This window comes from Hemitrygon akajei, chromosome 2 (genome assembly GCF_048418815.1).
Source record: "Hemitrygon akajei chromosome 2, sHemAka1.3, whole genome shotgun sequence".
In the NCBI taxonomy this organism is placed as follows: Eukaryota; Metazoa; Chordata; class Chondrichthyes; order Myliobatiformes; family Dasyatidae; genus Hemitrygon; species Hemitrygon akajei.
In genome coordinates, this window is record NC_133125.1 from 46,654,730 (window position 1) to 46,681,398 (window position 26,669).

General features: G+C 44.8%; 1 long non-coding RNA gene across 2 annotated transcripts in view; it reads right to left on the reverse strand.

The window, feature by feature from the left end:
* Positions 1-12,847, reverse strand: part of LOC140737399 (uncharacterized) — a 202,018-nt gene extending 189,171 nt beyond the window's left edge. For both annotated transcript variants that reach the window (XR_012101134.1, XR_012101137.1), the window contains exon 1: positions 12,736-12,847. This is a non-coding gene — a long non-coding RNA (uncharacterized lncRNA). The remainder of the gene's footprint in view (positions 1-12,735) is intronic.
* Positions 12,848-26,669: the final 13,822 nt, after the last annotated feature.

Here is a 26,669-nt window from a genome sequence, read left to right on the forward strand (position 1 = left end):
GCCGCATTTTTTAGTGTCCGTTACTGTCTACTTATAAATTTGATATGAGCTTGCTGCAAAAATCACATCCGTTACACAGGCAGGACTTAGTGCATGAATCACATTTTATTTCATATTAGCACAATTTTTATTGCACTCACAAATATGCATAGTACTGCTAAATCTAATTTCCTGGCTCTGTCTCTTTAATCACTTAACTCTGAAATAAACAGTACTATAGGGCAGGGGGTTCCCAACATGGGGTTCACAGACTCTCTGCTTAATGGTATTGGTCTATGGCATAAAAAACATTGGGATCCCTGCTACAGAGTTTTGTTCAGAGGATGTATATGCTTAGATGCATAATGCAAAAATAAACAGCCTAGTGAGATTTAATTTCCAGGCTAGTATTTGTAAAGTAGTCAAGCTTGACCAATTTATAATCTCACCTTGATCTCTTCCCTGGCTTAAATGGCTTGGCGCATTTTTTAGTGTCTGCTACTGTCTGTTTATAAATTTGCTCTGCTTCAGATGTATAACAATAATATGAATGAAGAGTAAATGTTTAACAAAATAATTCTCTTTGATTCAGTAGAAATTAGAGCGTACTAAATCAGGCAGAGAAACAATTTGCGCTCTTTGAATCTAATGATGTGTAAAATAAAGGGTCTCAGAGGCTGTCAGGCTGACATTGTACAAACTGGAGAGCAAAGGTAACTTAATGATGGACTGTCAAAGTCATTTGGACTTCGTCAAACTTGGTCAAATGTAGGACTCACTTTCAACACTGAAACAGAACCCTTTCAAAATATTCCTCTTATCATAGAAATGAAAGGAAAATCATTATTTCAGAACATTGTGTTCACCTGAATCAAGGACCTTGTTGTGCATCAGATTTCAAAAGAAACCTCAGATGTTCATGAATATCTGTCATGAGTTTGGCCCAAACTCTTATAATGGATGTGTTGATAAACTGCAACTCTTCTTGAATAGATAGTATTTTTTTCAGGGAGTACCTGAGGCAGAGAAAGCAAAGGCAATTTAATGAAAACCATCAAAGTCAGATGGTTTTTATTTCAGAAAGTTTGCAGTTTCATTTCCAAATCTGCACTAGAGTATCTATTATTCAGCTATAGTGTATATTAACTATCAGGGCACTGTTGTTAATATCCTAAGGATGGGAAAATTGGCTCCTTGTTACCATTTTCAGACCCCTGCGGAATGCATCTATGTGTTGATACCAAACAGGATGAAGACAGATTTTGGCTGGAATATTCTTTGCCAAGTATCTCTGTTAAGACTCATCCATGAGTGCCAGTTTGGTTTCTAAGTTTCCAGTGAGTAACTGTGAAGCTTTTGTGAACTGAACTTAACACAACCTACATCTCATAAAATGAAGCAAATAAAGGAACAGTAGGTAAAATTATTAGCTAGAAGGTATGTAGAAAGATTATTGAGATGTTTGATGCTATATTGGAAGATCTAGACCAGGATAAAGTTTTGAGGAGGGAGATCCTGGTTCCCAAGGGAGTTGAACAGCAACAAGGAGAGGTCAGTACAGAAGGCCAATGAGAAAAAGTTTATCTCTCAGCACGTAAATTCACTGTTAAAATAAGTTCAATAACCTCATCAAAGTTATTAATGTTGTGACTGCACAATGCAAAAATAAACAGCCTAGTATTTATTTTAGGCTATTCAATTTCTAGGCTGGAATTCATAGTTAAGCTTGACCAATATATAATGTCACCTTGATCGCCACCCTTTCATCAGTCTCAATATTCCCTTCCTCCATTTACCATCATTTCTTTCTACCTCTAGATTACACCTTCCTACATATGACCTTCATCATTACTTACTGTTCCACGTCAGACTCTTGATGCACAGATTACCAAGGAAATGATCATAAGGCAGCTACATTCTCTGAAGGATACAGCTACCTTAGGGGTATCCACACACAAATAGAACCTCTTTTCTTTCTTTCAGGAAAAGATAAACAGATGTTTTACCAGGAGACTCCCTGAGGAGAAGGTCAGATCTCTCCAATTTCTGGTAGCTTCTTTAAAGTGTCTATAAATGGATACTGTAATCTGGTAAACGGGCCTTCAAAATATTGTACATTGACTCTACCAATAGAGTCATGGCAGGTTGCTAACATCGTTTGAAAGATTTCAATAAAAGTACACTGATCATCGTCCTGTTCAGGAATCGTATAGTCCTGAGAAGGAAAAAAAATCAATTTTGTGAATGGCTGTCTTGATGAAATAACATAAGGGGAGAAATTATACAAACAGTTATATTCAGGGTTGATGCCAAGAAGCTTTCTGTCACACAAAAGCCAACCAACTGAAAGAATGGAATTCTAGTTGGACAGTGGAGTTAAAGGGCTTTGGAAACAATTAGGAATGCAGTAATATAGTGGAGCTGTGATGACTAATACTGGAGGAATAAGAGAAGCAGGACTTTCTTTCATTTAGTGTGTGAGCCAACAAATTGGAGACAGAGCTGAATATAGAGCAGAACTTGCAGCAAACAGTCATCTTCACTTATTCTCCAATCAATCACTCAAAAAATTGCATGTATGTTTAAAGAGGCTCCTTAGAGTACTTAAGATTCATACTGCAGCAATGTCCAGCTGTAAAGAGCAAGATTTTTCTTGTTACTGAATTGCTAACTTCTCAATAACTTTTATTATGTGTCTAGGAGAGGCTGAAAGGGAATTAATCAATCATTTCTGTTCTGCTTCAGATTAGTGTTTCTTTATGCACCCATTTTGTTCACAAGTCTATATTAAATTAATTAGTGTTTATATAGAACCCTTAAGGTTGAAAAATGTCCCAATAATAATCACAAAAGCTTTGTAAAATAGCACGTGTGTGAGCTACTGGCAGAAATGATAAGGCAGAAGGTTAGTTCTAAGTATCACCTTAAAGACGGAAGAGAGTTGACAAAACTGAAAGGTTGCAGATGAAATCCCAGAGCTTACAATCTTAGCAACTGAAGGTAAGGCTGCTGACGATGGAGCAATTAAAATCAAGAATGATCGGTGGTCAAAGGTAAAGGGTCAATCGTGGCAGGATGTAAGGCTGGGGGAGAGACAGATAACTGAAGCTAAGGAGGCTGTTGGTAAGAAAAAAGAGAATTCCACAATCAAAGTTTTGGATGAAAGGCTGAGAAAATGTTTTTCTCTTTCACCTCAGCATCAATAAAGAAAGATAAAAAAAATTGAAGATTACTGCTGGGCAAATTATCACTGTGCACACACCTCTCAAATTACTGTTGTTCAAATAACATCAGTGCACCACTTCAGACAGTTAAAAAAGACCCTTCTATTTGAAAAGAATGGAAACATGTAATTGTTTTATTCATTTTCACACTACAATCACAGTAATTTCACAAGCTTGAGTGCTAAGCATCTATTTCTTTGTCATTCACATTGATTCAAATATGTACCCTTGTAAATAACATTAGGGCAATGTAACCATGATGTCTGTGAACCTGCAAGCTTGATCAGGCAAGTTTCCTGAGAATTAATTATGTTTATAAAATATTTATATCAAGTAAGCACAAGCAAATATTTCACATGACATTAACTCAACAATCCTTAACATTACGAGCTGCTCTTGATGAGAAAGAACACAATACTGTTGTTCACCATATCCTGTATACTTCAAGCTGCCCCACTGTTTTTCTATCAGTTTCAGCACTTACTTTTAATGAGGCATTAAAATGATGCTTTATTTACTGTTGCAATGTGTGGACTGCATATTTAATATTCTTAACAATAATATTATATTGATACTATTTTCTAAAATTATTTACAGCATATTTAGAGCACAACCCCAATGGGACACATTGATGGTTAAGGGTACCTAACAGGATTAAGCATGACCTTCACAAATCTTGGTTTGTGAACCAAGGTTATGATTTGTATCTGGATTTCTGAACATTGGAATAAAATCTTACTTAATTTTTTGCAGCATCTTTTGGTGTCTTTTCTTGGAGAATTAGGAGTGCAAGCTGTTGAGGTGATTACTGCTCCAATGGCTGTATTTTATTCTCCTTTGTCATCACCAAAGGCTGATTTATACTTGTACATACGGGCTTCGCTGCAGCCTGCGCCGTAACCCTGATTTTCACCTGCATCGCTCTACGCCGTAACGAGCATGCGTTGGTGTGTGCCAAGCTAGTTGGCGGTGGGGTTTCTATGCCACTGTGTTGAGTTTCTTTGTGAGAGACATGGACAAGGAAATGCATTTCAAATATTTTTGCATGTCGGCAGGTAGATTTGATGATTCGGTTCATCTATTTTGCATCGGTGTACGCACAGCCTACAGACATGGCGAAGAAGAAGCAACCAGAAATGCATGAGGAAATGTGATGCTACCAAGTGGACCAATCACAGTCGTTGCGGTCTGCGTTGTCAAGATGCGTGAGTAACTTTTCTGGAGAGGTGCATGTCACCCTACTGCGTAGGGTACAGTGTAGGTTTGGCGTAAAGTACACGGCACCTACTGCGTAGATGCAGTGCGCAGGTATAAATAAGCCTTAACTGGATGAATACTAATTTTAATACGATCAATAACCATAACAAACTTCTGACGCCCTATCTTCACCATTGTGATGACTACAGGTCTTCCCTGTTGCAATAATCCCCTATCTGCTCTCATTTCAGACCATCTATTACTAACTCATTCATTCAGAACTTTGTTACCTTCAAACAATGCAGTCAATTTTTGAAGGCCTTCATTCGTTGTTAATGGGGTCAGTAACCATCAAGCTCCATATACTGTACACTTACACTGCGTTCTATTCCATTCTACAGCCTGGTGTCTACTTTATGCTCATTTAGGCTTGCTTCATCTGGTCAAGATGGAGTCGAGCTGTGATGTCTGTGGCTGAGACATAGGTGTTTTTTAAGTTCCTAAGGTTGATTTTGGGGACAGAGCAAGGAGTTAGGGTTTAGGGACAGGGATGAGGGAGAGTTATAGGCTAGGAGCAGTAAATGAAAAGTGAAGGAGTTGGAGGTCAGAGTCCAGGCAGTGTGCTCTGTAGTTGAAGGTCACTGATCCCCGAGGACAGAAGTTGGGTCAGCAAGTGCTGAGGAGGAAGACCGGCGTGGTCAAGGACTGTGGTCGACACCTCCTGAGGATGAGAGCCGTTAACTCCTCAGGTTGGCGAGTCCAGGGTTGGAGCCTGCAGATTGAGGCCTGGAGGTCAAAGTCCCATGATCGATGAGCCCTGGGGTTAATATCCAGAGGTTCATAAAATCTGGAGGTTTAAGCCAGAAGTCAGCGAGTCCAAAGGTCAAAACCTGAATGTCGCTGACCTTAGGTTGGGCTTGTCCAGTGGTACAAGGCCCGGTGTTTGTGAGTCTGTGAATATGTGAGTCTGTGCCAGGGACTGGAGGTTGGAAACCTGTCCGTGTGTGTAAGTGGGTGGTAAATGAGCTTGTTTTACTGTGATAGTTTTGTTTTGTTGTTGTTGTAATTATGTGTTTTGCTCTGCTGAACATTGTAAGCATGATTCGTTGGTGGTGGAATGTGTAGCAACACCCGCAGGCTGCCCCAGTATATCCTTAGGTTGTCTTGATTGTAAATGCAAATGATACATTTCACTGCAGGTTTCAATGTACATGTGATAAATAAGTAAAAAACATAGAAACACAGAAAACCTACAGCATAATACAGGCTCTTCAGCTCACTATGGTTCACTTTAGAAATTACCTAGGGTTACTCATAGCACTCTATTTTTCTAAGCTCCATGTACCTGTCCAGGAGTCTCTTAAAAGACCCTACCATATCCGCCTCTACCACCATAGCCAGCAGCCCATTCCATGCACTCACCAGTCTCTGCGTAAAAAACTTACCCCTGACATCTCCTCTGTTCCTACTTCCAAGCACCTTAAAACTGTGCCCTCTTGTGTTAGCCATTTCAACCCTGGAAAAAAGCCTCTGGCTATCCACACGATCAATGCTTCTCATCATCTTATACACCTCTTTCAGGTCACTTCTCATCTTCCGTCGCTCCAAGGAGAAAAGGCCGAGTTCATTCAACCTGTTCTCATAGGGTATGCTCCCCAATCCAGGCAACATCCTTGTAAATCTCCTCTGCACCCCTTCTATATTTTCCACATCCTTCCTCTAGTGAGGCGACCAGAACTGAGCACGGTACTGCAAGTGGGTTCTGACCAGGGTCCTATATAGCTGCAACATTACCTCTCAGCTCCTAAATTCAATTCCACAGTTGATGAAGGCCAATGCACCATATGCCTTCTTAATCACAGAGTCAACCTGCATAGCAGCTTTGAGTGTCCTGTGGACTCGGACCCCAAGATCCCTCTGATCCTCCACACTGTCAAGAGTCTTACCATTAATACTATATTCTGCCATATTTGACCTACCAAAATGAACCACCTCACACTTATCTGGGTTGAACTCCATCTGCCACTTCTCAGCTCAGTTTTGCATCCTATCGATGTCTTGCTGTAACCTCTGACAGCTTTCCACACTATCCACAACACCCACAACCTTTATGTCATCTTCAAATTTACTAACCCATCCCTCCACTTCCTCATCCAGGTCATTTATAAAAATCACGAAGAGTAGGGGTCCCAGAACAGATCCCTGAGGCACCCCATTGGTCACTGACCTCCATGCAGAATATGGTCTGTCTACAACCACTCTTTGCCGTCTGTGGGCAAGCCAGTTCTGGGTCCACAAAGCAAGATCCCCTTGGATTCCATGCCTCCTTACTATCTCAATAAGCCTTGCATGGACTACCTTATCAAATGCCTTGCTGAAATCCATATACACTACATCTACTGCTCTACCTTCATCAATGTGTTTAGTCACATCCTCAAAAAATTCAATAAGGCTTGTAAGGCATGACCTGCCTTTGAAAAAGACATGCTGACTCTTCCTAATCATGTTATGCCTTTCCAAATGTTCATAAATTCTGCCTCTCAGGATCTTCTCCATCAACTTACCAACCACTGAAGTAAGACACTGGTCTATAATTTCCTGGGCTATCTCTACTCCCTTTCTTGAATAAAGAAACAACATCTGCAACCCTCCAATCCTCCGGAACCTCTCCTGTCCCCAGAGATGATGCAAAGATCAGCGCCAGAGGATCAGCAATCTCCTCCCTTGCCTCCCAGAGTAGCCTGGGTTATATCTCGTCTGGTCCCGGTGACTTATCCAACTTGATGATTTCCAAAAGCTCCAGCATGTCCTCTTCCCTAATATCTACATGCTCAAGCTTTTCAGTCCACTACTAGTCAGCCCTACAATCGTCAAGGTCCTTTTCTGTAGTGAATACTGAAGCAAAGTATTCATTAAGTACCTCTGCTACCTCCTTCGGTTCCATACATACTTTTCCCACTGTCATACTTGATTGGTCCTATTCCCTCACATCATGTCCTCTTGCTCTGCACATACTTGTATAATGCCTTGGGGTTTTCCTTAATCCCGCTCGCCAAGGCCTTCTCCTGGCCGCTTCTGGCTCTCCTAATTTCGTTCTTAAGCTCCTTCCTGCTAGCATTATAATTCTATCATTACCTAGTTTTTTGAAACTTTTGTAAACTTTTCTTTTCTTCTTGACTAGATTTACAACAGCCATTGTTCACCACAGTTCCTGTACCCTACCATCCTTTCCCTGTCTCCATGGTGCAGATGTGGCTGTCTGGGAGGCTGGGAAACTCCCAGATATCCCACATCTGACACCCAGTACAGAACACTGGCCTCACAAATACACTTCCTGTTCTTCACAAGTAACTTACCTTGCCTCGATGCATTATCGATTAAGCTCCATTGAGCCAATGCCCTCCTACTTTGACTCCCTCTACTCTTGCACCTGCTCTATAAAGCTGTCTTCTTTTAAATCCTTCCTGCCAATCTCACTCGCTGACGTCCATGCGCTTGCAGTCGTGCCTCAAATAGACCGCTGAGGAAAAAACTGTCTTCTTTTAAATCCTTCCCGCCGGTCTAACTCGCTGACGTCCATGCGCTTGTGCAGTCGTGCCTCATAAATCTGAAAACTTGCTGTAACTTACTGTAGGCTATTTCATTTCACGGTCTGGTGTATAATTACTGCTTGCCTATTTTAAAAAGCAGATGCAATATAACCTGGAAAAAAAAACAGTTCTCCTAGAGTTCCAATTGCCATTTTTACACTTAACAGAATTTCAGAGCCGATGCAGATTGGACCTTGAGTTGGTTTAAAGAGTAAGAGTTCAATACAATATTAAGCTCCTACTACACATCCAACGTCAGCAACACTGCACACCTTCAATCAGTTAGCACTAATTACAGACCTCCAGCTAGAATAAGTCCCTTCAGCCACCACCCTCTGTCTTCCAATGGCAAGCCAGTTCTGAATCCAAACAGCCAATTCACCATTGATCTTATGCATCTTCATCTTCTGGATGAACCTCCCATGAGGGATCTTGTCAAGCACCTTATTAAAATCAATGTAAGCAACATCTACAACTCTACCTTCATCAATCACCCTTGTCACCTTGTCAAAAAACTTAAGTTAGTAAGACACAAAGCCAAGTTAACCCTCCCTAATTAGGTCATGATTTTCCAAATGCACATAAATCCTATAACAACGAATTCTCTCCAGCAAGTTCTGTATCACTGATGTGAGACTCACGAGAATACCCTGACAACACACACGAAATGCTGGAGGAACTCAGCAGGCCAGGCAGGATCTACGGAAAAAAGTACAATTGACCTTTTAGGCTGAAATGTTGACTGTACTCTTTTCCATAGATGCTGTCTGGCCTGCTGAGTTCCTCCAGCATCTTGTGTGTGTTGCTTGGATTTCCAGCATTTGCAAATTTTCTTTTGTTTCTGGACTACCTCCCCCTTTACTTTGAAATACCTTAGCATATTAATATGCTCGGCATTGAACTCCATATCCTCCACATCCTTCTCCTTGGTAAACACAGATGTACTCCTTAAGGACCTCATCCACATCTTGTGCATCCAAGCAAATGTTCCCCCCCCCCCCTTTTATACTTGCATGGTCCCATCCTCTACATGGGTATCCTCTTGACTGCCTTGAGATTCTTTTTAATTCTACTTTCTAAGGACTTTTCATGGCCCTTCCTGGCTTTCTTAATTCCCTTTTTGAGTTTGGCTTTTTTTTAATACTCTTTCAAGGCCCTGATTGATTCTAGCTTCCAAAGCTTTTCATTTTTCTTCTTGAGTAAGTTCATTACCTCCCTTGACATCCAAGTTTCTCTTACTTTGCCATCCTTGTTCTTCCTTCTTTCTGGAACATATCTGCCCTTTACTCTGTGCAACTGCTCTTTAAACACTCTCCACTCCATATGTCAGATGTGGACCTCAAAGTTCAAAGTAAATTTATTATCTAAGTACACATATAGTATGTCACCATGTACGACATTGAGATTCATTTTCTTGTAGGCATACATAATAAATCCAATAACCATAATAGAATCAATGAAAGACTGCACCAATAGGGCTAAGAGCCAGTGTGCAAAAGACAATAAGCTAATAATAAATAAATAAACAATAAATATTGAGAACATGTGATGAAGAGTCCTTGAAGGTGAGTTCATAGGTTGTGCAAACATTTCAGTGATGGGATATGTGAAGTTGAGTGAAGCTATTCCCTCTGATTCAAGAGCCTGATGGGTGAGGGGTAATAACTGTCCCGAATTTGGTGGTGTGAGACAGTACCATCTTCCTGATGGCAGCAGCAAGAAGAAACCATGATCTGGAAGAGGGGGACACTGATGATGAATGCTGCTTTTCTGCAACAATGCTCTGTGTGGATGTGTTCAGTGGTGAGGATTTTACCCATGGTGGACGGGCTGTATCCACTACTTTTTGCAGGATTTTCCACGCTAGGGTGTTGATATTCCAAACCAGGTTGTGATACAGTCAGTGAATATACTCTCCACTATGAAAGATAGTCAAAATTATATTGCCCGAAAGCAACTGTTCCCAATGTGCACTCCCTAGTTCCTGCCTAATACTCTCATAATCTGCCCTGCCCCAGTTTAACACTCTCCTGTAAGGTCCATGTATATCTTCATATATATATATATATATATATATATGCAGGGGTGTCAAACTCATTTTAGGTCACGGGCCGGATTGAGCAAAATGCAGCTTCATGCGGGCCGGATCAGTCGGACGCATGCGAACGCAGCTTTCGTTGCCTCCGTTTTTTCACCCTGCTCTCATGTGTCTCAGTCTCTGCTATAACTACTAAGTGTTTCACTTTACAAATTCCATTTCTTATGAAGAAGACTGCCGAGCAAGACTGCCGAATAAACACTAAAAACCCTGAAAACTTGGTACCTGAATAAACTCAGCATTAGCCATATCATACGCCATAGGCGCTTCGATTACTGGGGCCAGCTTTAATAGTAATTAGATATTATCTCGCGGGCCAAAGATAATTCCACCGCGGGCCGGATTTGGCCCGCGGGCCTTGAGTTTGACATATATGATCTATAGCTATCTTAAAATTGAAGAAATTGTGGTCACTGTTCACCCACTGAAAGGTTGATCACTTGGCCAGGCTGACCACCCAACACCATGTCCAATACAGCCCCTCAGGTACAGCATTCACACTAAGGTGAAGCTGTATCAGAGCTGTGTTCTGTCCACACTCTTGTACGGGTCAAAATGCTGGTGCACGGCAGAGAATAACCTTGCCTAGCCATCCTCATTCCACACCACGAGTGTCAGGGAGATCTTCCATATTTTCAGGCCAAGAAAGATGCCCAAGCATGTTCTACTCCTTCATTATCACCAAGAGGACATGGCCATAATCATCATGAAGAAACATTGGAGATGGACTGGGCATGTGATGAGAAGAGAAGCCAACTCCAACACCGTGACAGCACTTCACTGGCCCCCTGAGGAGACCAAAGACAACTTGGTGCCATACTGGAGAGGCAGAAATGAGGACAGTGAACCACACCTGGGGCAAAATACAAAGGATGGCCAAGGACTGACAGAGATGGAGAACCTTCATTGCTGCTCTGCCAGCAGCATAACAGGCTGTAACTATTCTTGTTGGACTATCTACATATTGTTTTAAGAAACCCTCCTGGAAGCACCTAACAAGCTCTGCCCATGTAAACCTGAGAAGGTCCCTCTTTACACTAGGAACCTGAGGTCCTCCATAACAACAACCCTATTGTTTTGACACCCTTCTTTAATCTGCCTGCATATCTGTTCCTCAATGTCCTGATGGCTATTAGGGGGGCGGGAGGGGGGTCAGTATCCTATCAGAGTGATTGCACCCGTCCTGTTTCTTAGTTCTATCAATATCGACTCAGTGGACGAGTCTTCCATTATGTCCCCTCTGAGTGCAGCTGTGATATTGTCCCTGCCACTACTCCCTCCCCCGCCACTACTTTTACCTCCCTCTCTATTTTTTCTAACACAGTGAAGTCCTGGAAGCCTGGAACATTGCTGTCCCTGTCTCAACCAAGTCACTGTAATGGCCACAACATCATGGTTCCCTGTACCAATCCATGCTCTAAATTCATCACCAGATAAATTCATTCTTAGCATTAAAATACACACACTTCAAACTATCTGTCCTATCATATCTACTACTTTGCTCCAGCCCTGACATCCACCTTCCTCTGCATCCCTCCACTCTCTGACCTGGTGCTCTAGTTCCCATTCCCCTGCCAAACTATTTTAAACCCTTCTGAGTTGCACCTGTGAAAAACCTGACCAGGATATTGGTCCCCTCCAGTTGGACACGACCCGTCCCTCTTGTACAGGTCACCCCTGTCCCAGCAGAGGTTACGATGCTCCAAGAACCAGAACTTGGTGGTGTGAGCCCCAAGGCTTCTGAGCCTTCTTCCTGATGGCAATAGCGAGAAGAAACCATTAGATTTTCTTTTCAGCCGCAGTATAGGCTTTGTTTCCCAGTTGAGAGGTTTAGTTAATGTCCCTATTTGGCCTAGTGTTATTGTTTATTCTCCCTTTAACACTGTTCGCAATAAAGCTCGTGAACTATCGACCTGCTTCAGTGTCTCTCACTCCGCACTTGGTCCATGTCCGAACCTGGTAAAAGCAAGAAAATCTAAACATTAAACAAATACTGCTAGTCTGGGAAGTCAGTTGACTCAAAGTCCAGTTTCTCAGGGAAGGCTGAAAGCAAACAGGCAGCGAAGCGTTGCTGTGTTCAGTCCACATCTCAACAAGCACCACCATGACAAGTATGGAGTTAAATACTATCACGATTAAATAATAATTAGCTGACACGTGCAAATTGCCCTATCTACTGCACTGCTGAATCCGTGGTTGTGGCACTGACACAGTGTGACTGGCCTGGCTGCTGCTGCTATGCCCTGATAGGTCATCATCCCTCGCCGATGCAGTATCCAAAGGGGGTATACTTGTTGCAAAGGGGAATTGCCACAGGGGAACACTGCACTGTCTGCTTACTCCCTTATTTTTCTGGTGGTCATCCACCTATCTGAAGCCTGCACTCTAGGTGTGACCACCTCAGTAGAAGTTTCATCCAAGAGGTTTACAGCCAGCCGAATGGTCCTGAGTACATCGAGCTCCAGTTCCAGTTCCTTGTCCTGAATCTGGGTGCACTTCCTGCACATTTAGTCAACACGGAGACTATTAGGTACTCTGAAATCCCATCTCACAGGAGGAGCATGCCACCACCGGAACCATCCTGCCTACACTGAACTAAAGACTACCTATTTTAGATACAATTTTAAAAAAGCTTATCTGTTCTTACCTGTGCCTTCTCTTTGAAACCTTTGAGTTTCACACTCATCTAGGCCATTTACTCAGCCTCTTCTCCCCGAGGTTGTTATACCTTTGGCTCCAACTTCTCAAACACAAGTTCCTGTCAAGGCAAATTAAAACAGATGACTTAGAACCCTTAGCTTCCATCTGTTCTCACCAAAGCCTGTTCAGCCAAAGCTCTAACACTCTAGCACTGGCCCACACCAATAGTGGCCACTCCCCCAATGGCTGTTCCACTTCCATCTCCCTTCATTTTATTAGCTCAAGTCAAATCCAGTCCCAATAAGACTCGTTCTTTTCAAATGGCTCCTGCTCCGCAATGATGCCTCTCTCTAACTCGCTAATTCAAAGAGTGACTCACTCCTGACGAGACTTGTTTTTCTTTAAATGGCTCCGGACCTGGAGCAACGCTGCTCTCTCACTCGCTAATTACTTTGGAGCATTGTATACTACCTTATTGCAAGGCAGAACTTATAGCAATACATAGGATTATAGAATAGGCCCTTTGGCTCGAGATGTCAATGCATGATTAGACTGAAGCTCTTCCGCCTGTAATAGATAGTATATCCCCTGGAAGGGTAACGATGCTGACTGGATGAAAGCTGTGTTTCACTGTGTATGATTATATCAGGTTGGTGCTTGTGTGAAATGTAGGACAGCTCTCCCAATTTAAGAAGACATTTGGATTTTGCAGCACTGACTGAGGGATGTTTTCGTCCTTGTTAACTTTGACGCCTAGGTTAAAGGCAGCTGACCCTTCCTGTTTTAGTCTTATTGCACATTGTAACAACAGTTTGGCAATTGGGTCACCTCTAAAATAAGTTAAAATGAGCAATATGTTCTAAGTACTTCACATATAAACCAGACCAAGTAGGGAAAGCTGGAGTTCCTAACCCTAAAGGATATCAGTGAACCAGCTGATTATTTTCCAAGAGCAGCAATCAGTTTCACTATTGTGCCTGTCGATTTATTTTACTAATCTATTTTACCATAGTTAATAATCTGAATTTCAGTTTTTCAATTGTTATGACGGGATCTGAGAAATTCTCCTGATCATTCACTCATTCCTTCATGTTACTGGTCCAAAAATATTACCACAATAGAAGATTAAATTTCATTTTACTTTCACTGGCTCCAACCTAACTGGGCAACTTCAGCTGATTTAAACAAGGCATTTAGCATTTCGCTCCAGTGATACTTGGAGGAAACTGCATGATGACTAGTCCCTTGTAGGCTGTAATTCCTTGTAGATCTACTCTTGCTGTCAGAGTCCAGAATGTAAATGCAATAATGCATCAGCTAATGCTGAGCATACATTGTGTTGGGCCAATTAGAACCCGTGCCATGAAAACCTGTTGAAAACTCTAATTCACAGGGATCAATAACTCATTTAAATAACTGCAAAAATTAAGGAAATTAAGATTTGCTTGCAGAACTGAAAATAGCCATTTCATCCAAATTTGAAAATATTGGCAAAAGCATGTTAACACAAAAGAGTAAAATGTAATGAGTTGAGCATTATTTTCTTTGTAATGTCCTTTAGTTTTCACCACTGTTCAGCTAAGCAGCTCTGTAGCAAAATGGGGATTGTAGGGGGCAGATTTATTTTGGAATGCCTTGTAAGAAAAAGTAATACTTAATGTTACCAGGATGAGACTGAAGGTTTTAACACCCAAGGACAATAAGGGACATTCAGGTTCCGTCTGGCATGCTAATGATTAGCAGAATTAGAACGATGCAAGATGTGGAGATCTCTCTCACCAGTGGTTCCAATATCAAAATTCATCGCAGACTACTGATCGTGGACCTGACCAGGGCTGCAAAGGTGACCTTGCTAGTCTCATTTTCATCAATCCACTCATCACAGTAGATGAGTCTAACAATCATGATATCAACAGGAGTACGCAACAGGTCGTTACTTAGAGACAATGCATCTCCTTTATATTGTCTTTCCTGTGCTGTCTGGCACTTGCACCATGTCTGATAAGAAAGAGAATAGTTCTGGCAGCTCATAACTACGTATCTATAAAGCACTATTGATGCTTTTGTAGTGATTTTCAGCTAGAAGTGCCAAGTGAACAATTCATCTCATCTTCCTCTGAAGATCCTCAGCATAACAGAAATCAGCTATCAACCCAGTCTTCGAATTCAGAATCAGATTTAATATCACAGGCATATGTCATGAAATGTGTTATCTTTGCAGTTGCAATAGAATGAAATACATGATAAATAAATAGAGAGAAAAAATACTGAGTTACATTAAATATATATATATATATACACACATATACATACATGCATACGTGTGTGTGTGTGTGTGTGTGTGTGTGTGTGTGTGTGTGTGTGTGTGTGTGTGTGTAAGTGTGGTGGCCTGCACACGCGGGACTTGAACTGCCATCGGGAGCAACAGGCAGACACGCGGTAGTACATTTGGAACTCCCGCTTGGGGCGGACCTTCCGGGGACAGTCTGACATCGCGTCCGCCCCACGGGTCGCAGGGGCCTATAGGAGGGGAGGTTTAAGCGTGCGATTTTGAATCAGTAAAGGCATTCTGAGTTCAGCTCTCTCTGCCTCGGTGTGTTTCTTTAGTAGCGAGTTGCGCGTGACTACATTGGTGACCCCGACGTTCCAGACGGCATCTGGAGCCGGCGACTCAGCGACCAGCCATGAGTTCGAGCAACTCGCACAGCGCGGTCTGTCTGAAGCTCCCGACTTTCTGGGCCACTCAGCCCCACGTTTGGTTCGAGCAGGCTGAGGCCCAGTTCAATATCAGAGACATTACAGCCAACGCCACGCAGTACTACTATGCGGTCAGAACGCTCGACCAGGAGACGACAGGCCGGATCATCGACTTCCTATGCCAGCCACCAACGGAGGACAGGTACACTCAGCTTAAGGTGCTCCTGATCCGTACCTTCGGACTCCCCCACCGCGAACAGGCTGCGTGTCTCCTACACATGGACGGCCTGGGTGACCGCACGCCATCCAAGCACATGAATGATATGCTGGTGTTCATGGACGGCCATAAGCCATGGCTTTTATTTGAACAGTTGTTCCTTGAGCAAATGCCAGAGGACATTCGCCTCCCCCTCATGAGTGAGGATTTCAGCGACCCACACAGTGTTGTGACTAAAGCAGACATCCTTTGGCAGAGCAAACAACGTGGAGCAGCCTCCAGTGACCTAGCCACGATCACACGCCCCAAAGCCCAGGCCCTGCAACCAAAGCCGTTGAGACCCACGGGGGAAAAAGATGAAAGTTCGGAACAATGGTGTTTCTATCACCAAAGATGGGGCTCAGGCACGCGCTGCTGCTGTCCACTATGTGCTTTTCTGGTAAACGCTGGGGCCAGCTGTCACGAATGGCTACGACGGCTGGCCACCGAGACAACCTCCTGTACCTCTGGGCCTGACACTCCGGGCGGCGCTTCCTGGTAGACACTGAGGCCGAAGTCAGCATTCTCCCCCCCCCCCCCCCGAACATGGACACTCGTAATGCGGACCCAGGCCCTGAACTCACCACTGCAAATGGCACCAGTATTCAGACGTATGGCCTGCGAACTATCTCACTGCATTTCGGGTCCAGCCGTTTCACTTGGACTTTCATGTTGGCAGCGGTGTCACAGCCACTACTAGGGGCAGATTTCCTATGAGCCAACTGCCTCCTGGTCCACCTAAAGGGCCGGTGTTTGGTCCACGCTGAGACGTTCCAGACTTTCCAGCTCGGAGAAGCCAAGCTGCCGGCCCTCCACCTGGATTCCGTGACCCTCTCAGGTAACAAATTCGCCAGGGTGTTGGCAGAATCCCCCTCCATAATCCTCCACGGCCGACCCCGAGCACGGTGTGCAGCACCACATCCCCACGCAAGGACCGCTGCTGTACGCCCGAGCTCGCAGGCTCCCACCCGACAAGCTCCACCACGCCAAGGAGGAGTTCTGTAAGATGGAAGAGATGGGAATCGTACGCCGCTCAGACAGCCCGTGGACATCCCCGCTACACATGGTGCCCAAGTCCGCAGGAGGATGGAGGCCCTGTGGAGACTACAGAAGGCTCAACTACGCCACAACCACCAACAGATACCCGGTACCCCACATCCAGGACTTCACGGTGAACCTGCACGGAGTGACCATTTTCTCGAAAATCGACCTGGTCAGGGGATACCATCAGATCCCAGTGCACCCCAATGACGTGCCCAGGACAGCCCTCATCACCACGTGTGGCTTGTTCGAATTCCCGAGGATGCCTTTCGGTCTCAAGAATGCAGCCCAAAGTTTCCAAAGGCTCATGGACTCGGTGGGACGCAGCCTGGATTTCATTTTTACTTACTTGGATGATATCCTGGTGGCCAGCAGTTCGCGCCAAGAGCACGTGGCACATTTGCGCCAGCTCTGCCAATGCCTGAGCGACCACAGACTGGCAATCAATCCGGTGAAGTGCCAGTTCGAGCTGACGGAGATCGACTTCTTGGGCCACAGAGTCAACCAACATGGCGCAGTTCCCCTACCGGACAAGGTCCAGGCCATCCGCCTGTTCCCCAAGCCCAGCACGGTCAAGGGCCTGCAGGAGTTCGTAGGGATGGTCAACTTTTATCATCGGTTCATGCCGTCGGCGGCCCACATCATGAGACCCTTGTTCCACCTGATGGCCGGCAAGGCCAAAGCAGTGGCATGGGACGCGGAGTCCACGGAGGCGTTCGAGCAGACCAAGGAGACGCTGGCAAAGGCAGCCCTCCTAGTGCACCCGAGAGTCGATGTACCCACAGCACTCACAGTCAACGCTTCGGACACAGCAGTGAAGTACAGCGCTTTCGACAGAGAGTTGCTAGTGCTCTACCTGGCTGTCCAGCATTTCCGGTACTTCCTCGAGGGAAGGGAGTTCACTGTGTATACGGACCACAAGCCCCTCACCTTCACACAGGCCAAGGTATCGGACCCATGGTCGGCTCGGCAGCAGAGGCACCTGTCCTTTATTTCAGAATTCACCACGGGCGTCCGCCACTTTGCAGGGAAGAACAACGTCGTCGCCGACACACTGTCTCGCCCCTGCCTCCACTCAGTAGGCAGTTTAACAGGGGCACGACTGCGCAAGCGCGTGTAAGTCGGACCACGAGGCTGCGGGAGTATTTAAAGAGAACAGTTAGACGGAGCGGGCGACGTTGTAGCGGGCGATGGAGTAGAGGGGGACAGAGTAGGAAGGCTTTGTCTTGAGAGGCTTCGGCGAGCAGAGGCTGAGGATGAGCTTCACTCCAAGTGAGGTAAGGCCGGGTTAGTTCCTTTAAAAGGAGGAAGTTTCAAAAGTTGAGGCAACGTATTGGGTAGATCATGGCAGCTGAGATCGGCCCCGTGGGTTGTTCATCCTGCAGCATGTGGGAAGTCAGGGATACTTCCAGTGTCCCTGACGACTATGTGTGCAGGAAGTGTATCCAACTGCAGCTTCTGGCAGACCGCATTGAGCGTCTGGAGCTGCGATTGGATTCATACTGGAGCATCCGCGATGCTGAGAAAGTCGTGAATAGCACGTTCAGTGAGTTGGCCACACCGCAGGTAAAGGCTACACAGGCAGAAAGGGAAGGGGTGGCCACTAGACAGCGTAGCAGTAGGCAGGTAGTGCAGGAGTCCCCTGAGGTCATCTCCCTCCTAAACAGATATACTGTTTTGGATACTGTTGGGGGAGATGTCTCATCAGGGGAAGGCAGCAGCAGCCGAGTTCATGGCACCATGGGTGGCTCTGCGGCACAGGAGGGAAGGAAAAGGAGTGGGAGAGCTATAGTGATAGGGGATTCGATTGCAAGGGGAATAGATAGGCACTTCTGCAGCCGCAAACGAGACTCCTGGATGGTATGTTGCCTCCCTGGTGCAAGGGTCAAGGATGTCTCTGAGTGGCTGCAGGACAATCTGGAGTGGGAGGGTGAACAGCCAGTGGTCGTGGTGCACATAGGTACCAACGATATAGATAAAAAAACAGGATGAGGTCCTACAAGGTGAATTTAGGGAGTTAGGAGATAAATTAAAAAGTAGGACCACAAAGGTAATAATCTCTGGATTACTACCAGTGCCACGTGCTAGTCAGAGTAGAAATAGGAGGATATTTCAGATGAATACGTGGCTTGAAAAATGGTGCAAGGGGGAGGGACTCAAATTTCTGGGGCATTGGAACCAGTTCTGGGGGAGGTGGGACCGGTATAAACAGGACGGTCTGCACCTGGGCTGGACTGGAACCAATGTCCCAGGGGGAGCGTTTGCTACTGCTGTTCAGGAGGATTTAAACTAATGTGGCAGGGGGATGGGAACAAGTGTAGAGAGACAGAGGGGTGTAAAATGAGGGTAGAAGCAAAAAGTAGTAAGGTGAAAAGTAAAAGTGACAGAGAGGCAAATCCAGGGCAAAAAGCAAAAAGAGCCACTTTTCAACATAATTGTGTAAGGGCTAAGAGTGTTGTAAAAACAAGTCTGAAGGCTTTGTGTGTCAATGCAAGGAGCATTCGTAACAAGGTGGATGAATTGAATGTGCAGATAGTTATTAATGAATATGATATAGTTGGGATCACAGAGACATGGCTCCAGGGTGACCAAGGATGGGAGCTCAACATCCAGGGATATTCAATATTCAGGAGGGATAGACAGGAAAGAAAAGGAGGTGGGGTAGCATTGCTGGTTAGAGAGGAGATTATCGCAATAAAAAGGAAAGACATTAGCCTGGAAGATGTGGAATCGATATGGGTAGAGCTGCATAACACTAAGGGGCAGAAAATGCTGGTGGGAGTTGTGTACAGGCCACCTAACAGTAGTAGTGAGGTTGGGGTGGCATTAAACAGGAAATGAGAAATGCGTGCAATAAAGGAATAGTAGTTATAATGGGTGACTTCAATCTACATATAGATTGGGTGAACCAAATTGGTAAGGGTGCTGAGGAAGAGGATTTCTTGGAATGTATGCGGGATGGTTTTCTGAACCAACATGTCGAGGAACCAACTAGAGAGCAGGCCATTCTAGATTGGGTATTGAGCAATGAGGAAGGGTTAGTTAGCAATCTTGTCATGTGAGGCCCCTTGGGTAAGAGTGACCATAATATGGTGGAATTCTTCATTAAGATGGAGAGTGACATAGTTAATTCAGAGACAAAGGTTCTGAACTTAAAGAAGGGTAACTTTGAAGGTATGAGACGTGAATTAGCTAAGATAGACTGGCAAATGATACTTAAAGGGTTGACGGTGGATATGCAATGGCAAGCATTTAAAGATCGCATGGATGAACTACAACAATTGTTCATCCCAGTTTGGCAAAAGAATAAACCAGGGAAGGTAGTGCACCCGTGGCTGACAAGGGAAATTAGGGATAGTATCATGTCCAAAGAAGAAACATATAAATTAGCCAGAAAAAGCAGTACACCTGAGGACTGGGAGAAATTCAGATTCCAGCAGAGGAGGACAAAGGGCTTAATTAGGAAAAGGAAAAAAAGATTATGAGAGAAAGCTGGCAGGGAACATAAAAACTGACTGTAAAAGCTTTTATAGATATATGAAAAGAAAAAGATTGGTCAAGACAAATGTAGGTCCTTTACAGTCAGAAACAGGTGAATTGATCATAGGGAACAAGGACATGGCAGACCAATTGAATAACTACTTTGGTTCTGTCTTCACCAAGGAGGACATAAATAATCTTCCGGAAATAGTAAGGGACCGAGGGTCTAGTGAGATGGAGGAACTGAGGGAAATACATGTTAGTAGGGAAGTGGTGTTAGGTAAATTGAAGGGATTAAAGGCAGATAAATCCCCAGGACCAGATGGTCTGCATCCCAGAGTGCTTAAGGAAGTAGCCCAAGAAATAGTGGATGCATTAGTGATAATTTTTCAAAACTCCTTAGATTCTGGATTAGTTCCTGAGGATTGGAGGGTGGCTAATGTAACCCCACTTTTTAAAAAAGGAGGGAGAGAAAAACCGGGGAATTATAGACCAGTTAGTCTGACATCGGTGGTGGGGAAAATGCTAGAGTCGGTTATCAAAGATGTGATAACAGCACATTTGGAAAGAGGTGAAATAATCACACAAAGTCAGCATGGATTTGTGAAAGGAAAATCATGTTTGACGAATCTTATAGAATTTTTTGAAGATGTAACTTGTAGAGTGGATAGGGGAGAGCCAGTGGGACAAAGTCAGCATGGATTTGTGAAAGGAAAATCATGTTTGACGAATCTTATAGAATTTTTTGAAGATGTAACTTGTAGAGTGGATAGGGGAGAGCCAGTGGACGTGGTATATTTAGATTTTCAAAAGGCTTTTGACAAGGTCCCACACAGGAGATTAGTGTGGAAACTTAAAGCGCACGGTATTGGGGGTATGGTATTGATATGGATAGAGAATTGGTTGGCAGACAGGAAGCAAAGAATGGGAGTAAATGGGACCTTTTCAGAATGGCAGGCAGTGACTAGTGGGGTACCGCAAGGCTCAGTGCTGGGACCCCAGTTGTTTACAATATATATTAATGATTTAGACGAGGGAATTAAATGCAGCATCTCCAAGTTTGCGGATGACACGAAGCTGGGTGGCGGTGTAAGCTGTGAGGCAGATGCTCAGAGGATGCAGGGTGACTTGGATAGGTTAGGTGAGTGGGCAAATTCATGGCAGATGCAATTTAATGTGGATAAATGTGAGGTTATCCACTTTGGTTGCAAGAACAGAAAAACAGATTATTATCTGAATGGTGGCCGATTAGGAAAAAGGGAGATGCAACGAGACCTGGGTGTCATTGTACACCAGTCATTGAAGGTGGGCATGCAGGTACAGCAGGTGGTGAAAAAGGCAAATGGTATGTTGGCATTCATAGCAAAAGGATTTGAGTACAGGAGCAGGGAGGTTCTACTGCAGTTGTACAAGGCCTTTGTGAGACCGCACCTAGAGTATTGTGTGCAGTTTTGGTCCCCTAATCTGCGGAAAGACATTCTTGCCATAGAGGGAGTACAGAGAAGGTTCACCAGATTGATTCCTGGGATGGCAGGACTTTCATATGAAGAAAGACTGGATCGACTAGGCTTATACTCACTGGAATTTAGAAGATTGAGGGGGGATCTTATTGAAACGTATAAAATTCTAAAGGGATTGGACAGGCTAGATGCAGGAAGATTGTTTCTGATGTTGGGGAAGTCCAGAACGAGGGGTCACAGTTTAAGGATAAAGGGGAAGCCTTTTAGGACCGAGATGAGGAAAAACTTCTTCACACAGAGAGTGGTGAATCTGTGGAATTCTCTACCACAGGAAACAGTTGAGGCCGGTTCATTGGCTATATTTAAGAGGAAGTTAGATATGGCCCTTGTGACTAAAGGGATCAGGGGGTATGGAGAGAAAGCAGGTACAGGGTTCTGAGTTGGATGATCAGCCATGTTCATACTGAACGGCGGTGTAGGCTCAAAGGGCCGAATGGCCTACTCCTGCACCTATTTTCTATGTTTCTATGCATATTATCCACAGGAATAGACTATGCAGCACTGGCGGAAGCACAACGGTCGGACACCGCACCGCCGTTTCAGGGCTCCAGTTGGAGAACGTCTCCATCGGTCAGGCAGCGGATCGACTCCTGTGTGACGTGTCTACCGGCAAACCCCGACCCGTGGTTCCAGCGGCATGGAGGCGCCCGGTGTTTGACACGCTGCACGACCTGGCCCACCCGTCCATCCGGGCGTCCATCAAGCTGGTAGCGGACACATTCGTCTGGCACTGTTTTACAAACAGGTGGGACACTGGTCCAGGACCTGCATACACTGCCAGACCGCCAAAGTCCAGTGACACGTGAAGGCTCCCCTCCAGCAGTTCCAGCCAACACACAGGAGGTTCCAACACATCCACATGGACATCGTCGGCCCCCTGCCAGTCTCCCGGGGCACCAGGTATATCTTTACCATGGTAGACAGGTTCACCAGATGGCCGGAAGCCGTACCACTCACAGACACGTTCACTGAGTCCTGTGCCAGGGCACTCATTGTAAACTGGATCATCAGGTTCGGCCTCCCAACGGACATCACCTCCGACAGAGGGGCGCAGTTCACGTCTGGTTTGTGGACAACACTGGCGCAGCTCCTGGGCACCCAGCTGCATCACACCACAGCGTACCATCCCCAGTCCAATGGTTTGGTAGAGCGATTCCACCGGCATCTCAAGTCGGCCCTGATGGCGCACCTCAGGGGCCCCAGCTGGACAGATGAGTTTCCCTGGGTCCTACTGGGCATCAGCACAGCCCCCAAGGAGGACCTGGGCACTTCCTCGGCAGAATTGGTCTACGGAACCCCCCTGACAGTCCCAGGCGAGTTCGTACCAGAGGCCTGAGGTTCGGAAGAAACTCCAGCAGCGCTGCTAACGAGGCTGCGGGACAAGGTAGGGACCCTGGCACCGGTCCCAACCTCCAGGCATGGTCCCACGCCATCCTTCACCCCTAAAGACCTCCGAGACTGTGAGTATGTTTTTATTCACATGGGCATGCACAGGACACCTCTACAGCGGCCGTACGAGGGACCCTTCAAGGTGATCCAGCACAGCGGAACCACGTATGTCGTGGAGGTGGGTGGCCGGGAAGAGACTTTTACAGTGGACCGTCTCAAACCGGCGCATTTGGACATTGAGCAACCAGTGAGGGTACCCGCACCGCACCAGCGAGGCCGGCCACCCAGGCAAGCCACACAGACTGGGGGCTCCACTCCCCCGATGGATGTTTTTGGGGGGTGTGGTGTGGCGGCCTGCACACGCGGGACTCGAATCACCATAGAGGGCCGCGGGCAGACATGCGGTAGCGTGTTTGGAACTACCCGCTCGGGCCGGACCTTCTGGGGACCGTCTAACGTCACGTCCACCCCGTGGGTCGCAGGGGCCCATGGGAGGGGAAATTTAAGCACGTGATTTTGAATCAGTAAAGGTATTTTGAGTTCAGCTCTCTCTGCCTCCATGTGTTTCTTTAGTAGCGCATTGCGCATGACTACAATTGAATAGTTAAGTAGTTCAAAATAACAGAAATAAAAAAAATATTGAGGTAGTGTTTCCTGGGTTCAATGTCCATTTAGAAATCAGATGGCAGACGGGACTAAGCTGCTCCTGAATTACTGTGTGTGTGCCTTCAGGCTTCTGTCCCTCCTTCCAAACAGTAACAGCGTGAAGAGGGCATGTCCTGGGTGGTGGAGATCCTTAATGATGGACTCTGCCTTCCTAAGGAACTGCTCCTTGAAGAAGTCTTGTGTATTACAGAGGCAGGTACTCAGGATTGTGCTGACTAATTTTACAAATTTCTGCATCTTATTTCAATCTCGTACAGTAGCCATCCCACACCAGCTGGTGATGCAGCCAGTCAGAAGGCTCTCCATGGTACATTTGTCAAAGTTTTTGAGTGTTTTAGTTGACAAACCAAAACTCCTCAAATTCCTAATGAAATATAGCTGCTGTCTTATCTTCTTTATCGCCTCATCAACATGTTGAGTTCAGGTTAGTTCCTCAGAGATATTGACACCCAGGAACTTGAAATTGCTCACTCTTTCCACTTCTCATCCCTCTATGAGGATTGGTTCCCTTGTCCCTTGTCCTAGTCTCTCTGAAGTCCACAATCAGCTCTTCGGTCTTACTGACTTTGAGGGCAAGGTTGTTGCTGCGACTCCTCTCAATTAACTGGTATATCTCGCTCCTGCACGCCCTTTCATCACCATCTGAAGTTCTGCCAACAATGGTTGTATCATCAGCAAATGTATAGATGATGTTTGAGCTGTGCCTAGCCACACAGTGATGGATATTGAAAGAGTAGATGCTTTGTTTAGTTTCATCCAGGATTGCTTGACCACAGACCTCATTATGGTATTTGTCCAAATATGGGGAAAGACATTGCTCTATCAATTGCCTCCACTCCATTTAATCTCAGAAGTGGGGATGTTTGCAGATGACCACATTGCGCGTCTGCTCAGACTTGACCATCTTTAATAAATAGGAATCTAATTACTTCCCCGAATCCCAACATCCTAAGGTTAACCATTGTCCGGAATCCAGAAGAAAAAGCAGCATAAACACCACTGTGGCCGTGTATTCTGTATGAAATAATTCTCTCCTTACTCCCAAATTCTTATTATCAACAAATCACGAGTAATGAAATAACTACAGCTGCCTAGATGAATGCAGCTCCAAAATCAATCAAAAAGATTAATGTCATTCAAGTCAAAATGGTATTTTTAATAAGATAGTGACACAATTTATTAAACACATTGCAAAGCAAAATTTTTGTAGGTTTTAGACAATCAAACCAGGCCACGGTCCCTAAAATCATTTTGCTACCAGATCCTTCCAGGGTACCTGTGGAGACACACTGAACATCTTCAAGTTGACCACAGTAGTAAATAGTAAGGGAGCTTAGTTTTGGGTATCAATCAGGATCAGCAATTATATTTCCTTTAATAGTGATGATGGCAATCAGAGTGAAGAAATGTTCTGGTTTATTCCTATCATAAGCTTCGTACAAGGGCCTGCAGTGGGGAAGAAACTGTTGTTGAACATTGAGGTGTGAGTCTTCAAGCTCCTGTACTTTCTGCCTGATAGCAGTATCAAGAAGAGGGCATGGCCCAAATGGTAAGGATCCCTGATGATAGATGCTGCCTACCTGAGACATTGCCTCTTGTAGATGTCCCCAATAATGGTGAAAGCTGTACCCTTGGAAAAGGCTGTCCATCACTCTCTGTAATCACTTGTGCTCATACCAGACCACAATATACACAGTCTGAGTGCTTTCATCTGCAGAAGTTTGTCAGAGACTTCAGTTATGAGATTTGCATCACGTGAAATCCAGGGAGAGCTGACCAGCTGGATAAACAATTAGCTTTATGGTTGAAAGTAGAGAGTGATGGTGTACATAGTTCATTGAAAGTGGAGTCACAGGTAGACAGGGTAGTGAAAAGCCTAGACAGAGTGGACATGCAGAGGATGTGTCCAATATTGGGAGAGTTCAGATAGATTCAGAATAGAAGGACATCCCTTCAGAACAGAGATGAGGAGTCTCATTGAGGGGTCAATGTTGGAAAGGGTGAGAAGCTTCATGTTCTTGGGTGTCAACATCACGGAAGATCTATCCTAACACATTGATACAATCATGAAATAGGTATGCCAGCCGCTCTGCTTTGTTAGGAACTTGTGAAGATTTGGCATGTCACCAAAGACTCTTTCAAGTTCTATAGATCTATGTTGGAGGGCACTCTGCCTAGCTGTATTACATCTAGAATAGAGCCTCCAGTCAACAGTATAAGAGCCTCCAGAGGTTTAAGGAGTCAGCCAGCTCCATCAGGGCCACAACCCTTCCCGCCATTAAAGGCGTCTTCAAAGAAGGCATGCCTCAAGAAGATGGCGTGCATCATTCGGGAAGATTCCCCCTTCTCATTAGCATAATCAGGGAGGAGATAAAGGAGCCTTACGATGATTTGGACTAGCTTCTTCCCCTCTGCCATCAGATTTCTGAACAGCCAAAGAATCCATGAACATTACCTCATAGTTACTATTTCTTGCATTACTAACTTATTTTTGTAATTTCTAGATTTTTTATGTCTTTAGATGGTACTGTTGCCACAAAACAACAAATTTAATATCAACGATGATAAACTTGATTCTACATCTGAACTTACATTCATCAAAAAATAACTTAGAAGCTGAGTTACCACAAAGCAATCAATAAAAGCTCCAGAAGAAAATAATGTAAATATATTATTAAAGAACCAAAACTGTACAATGTTACATATTTTCAAACACCCACATGGATGCCCTTAAGCAATTAGAAAGGCTGAAAATTGTCTCAGAGCCAGTGCAGAGCAGGTATCTTGAAGAGCAGCAGATGTACCCAAGGAAGGGCATCACTAATGCTCCACCCACCTTCAGTAATTTTCAGTAAGCTATCCCTTTAAGTTTACATCAGGAATCATGGTCAT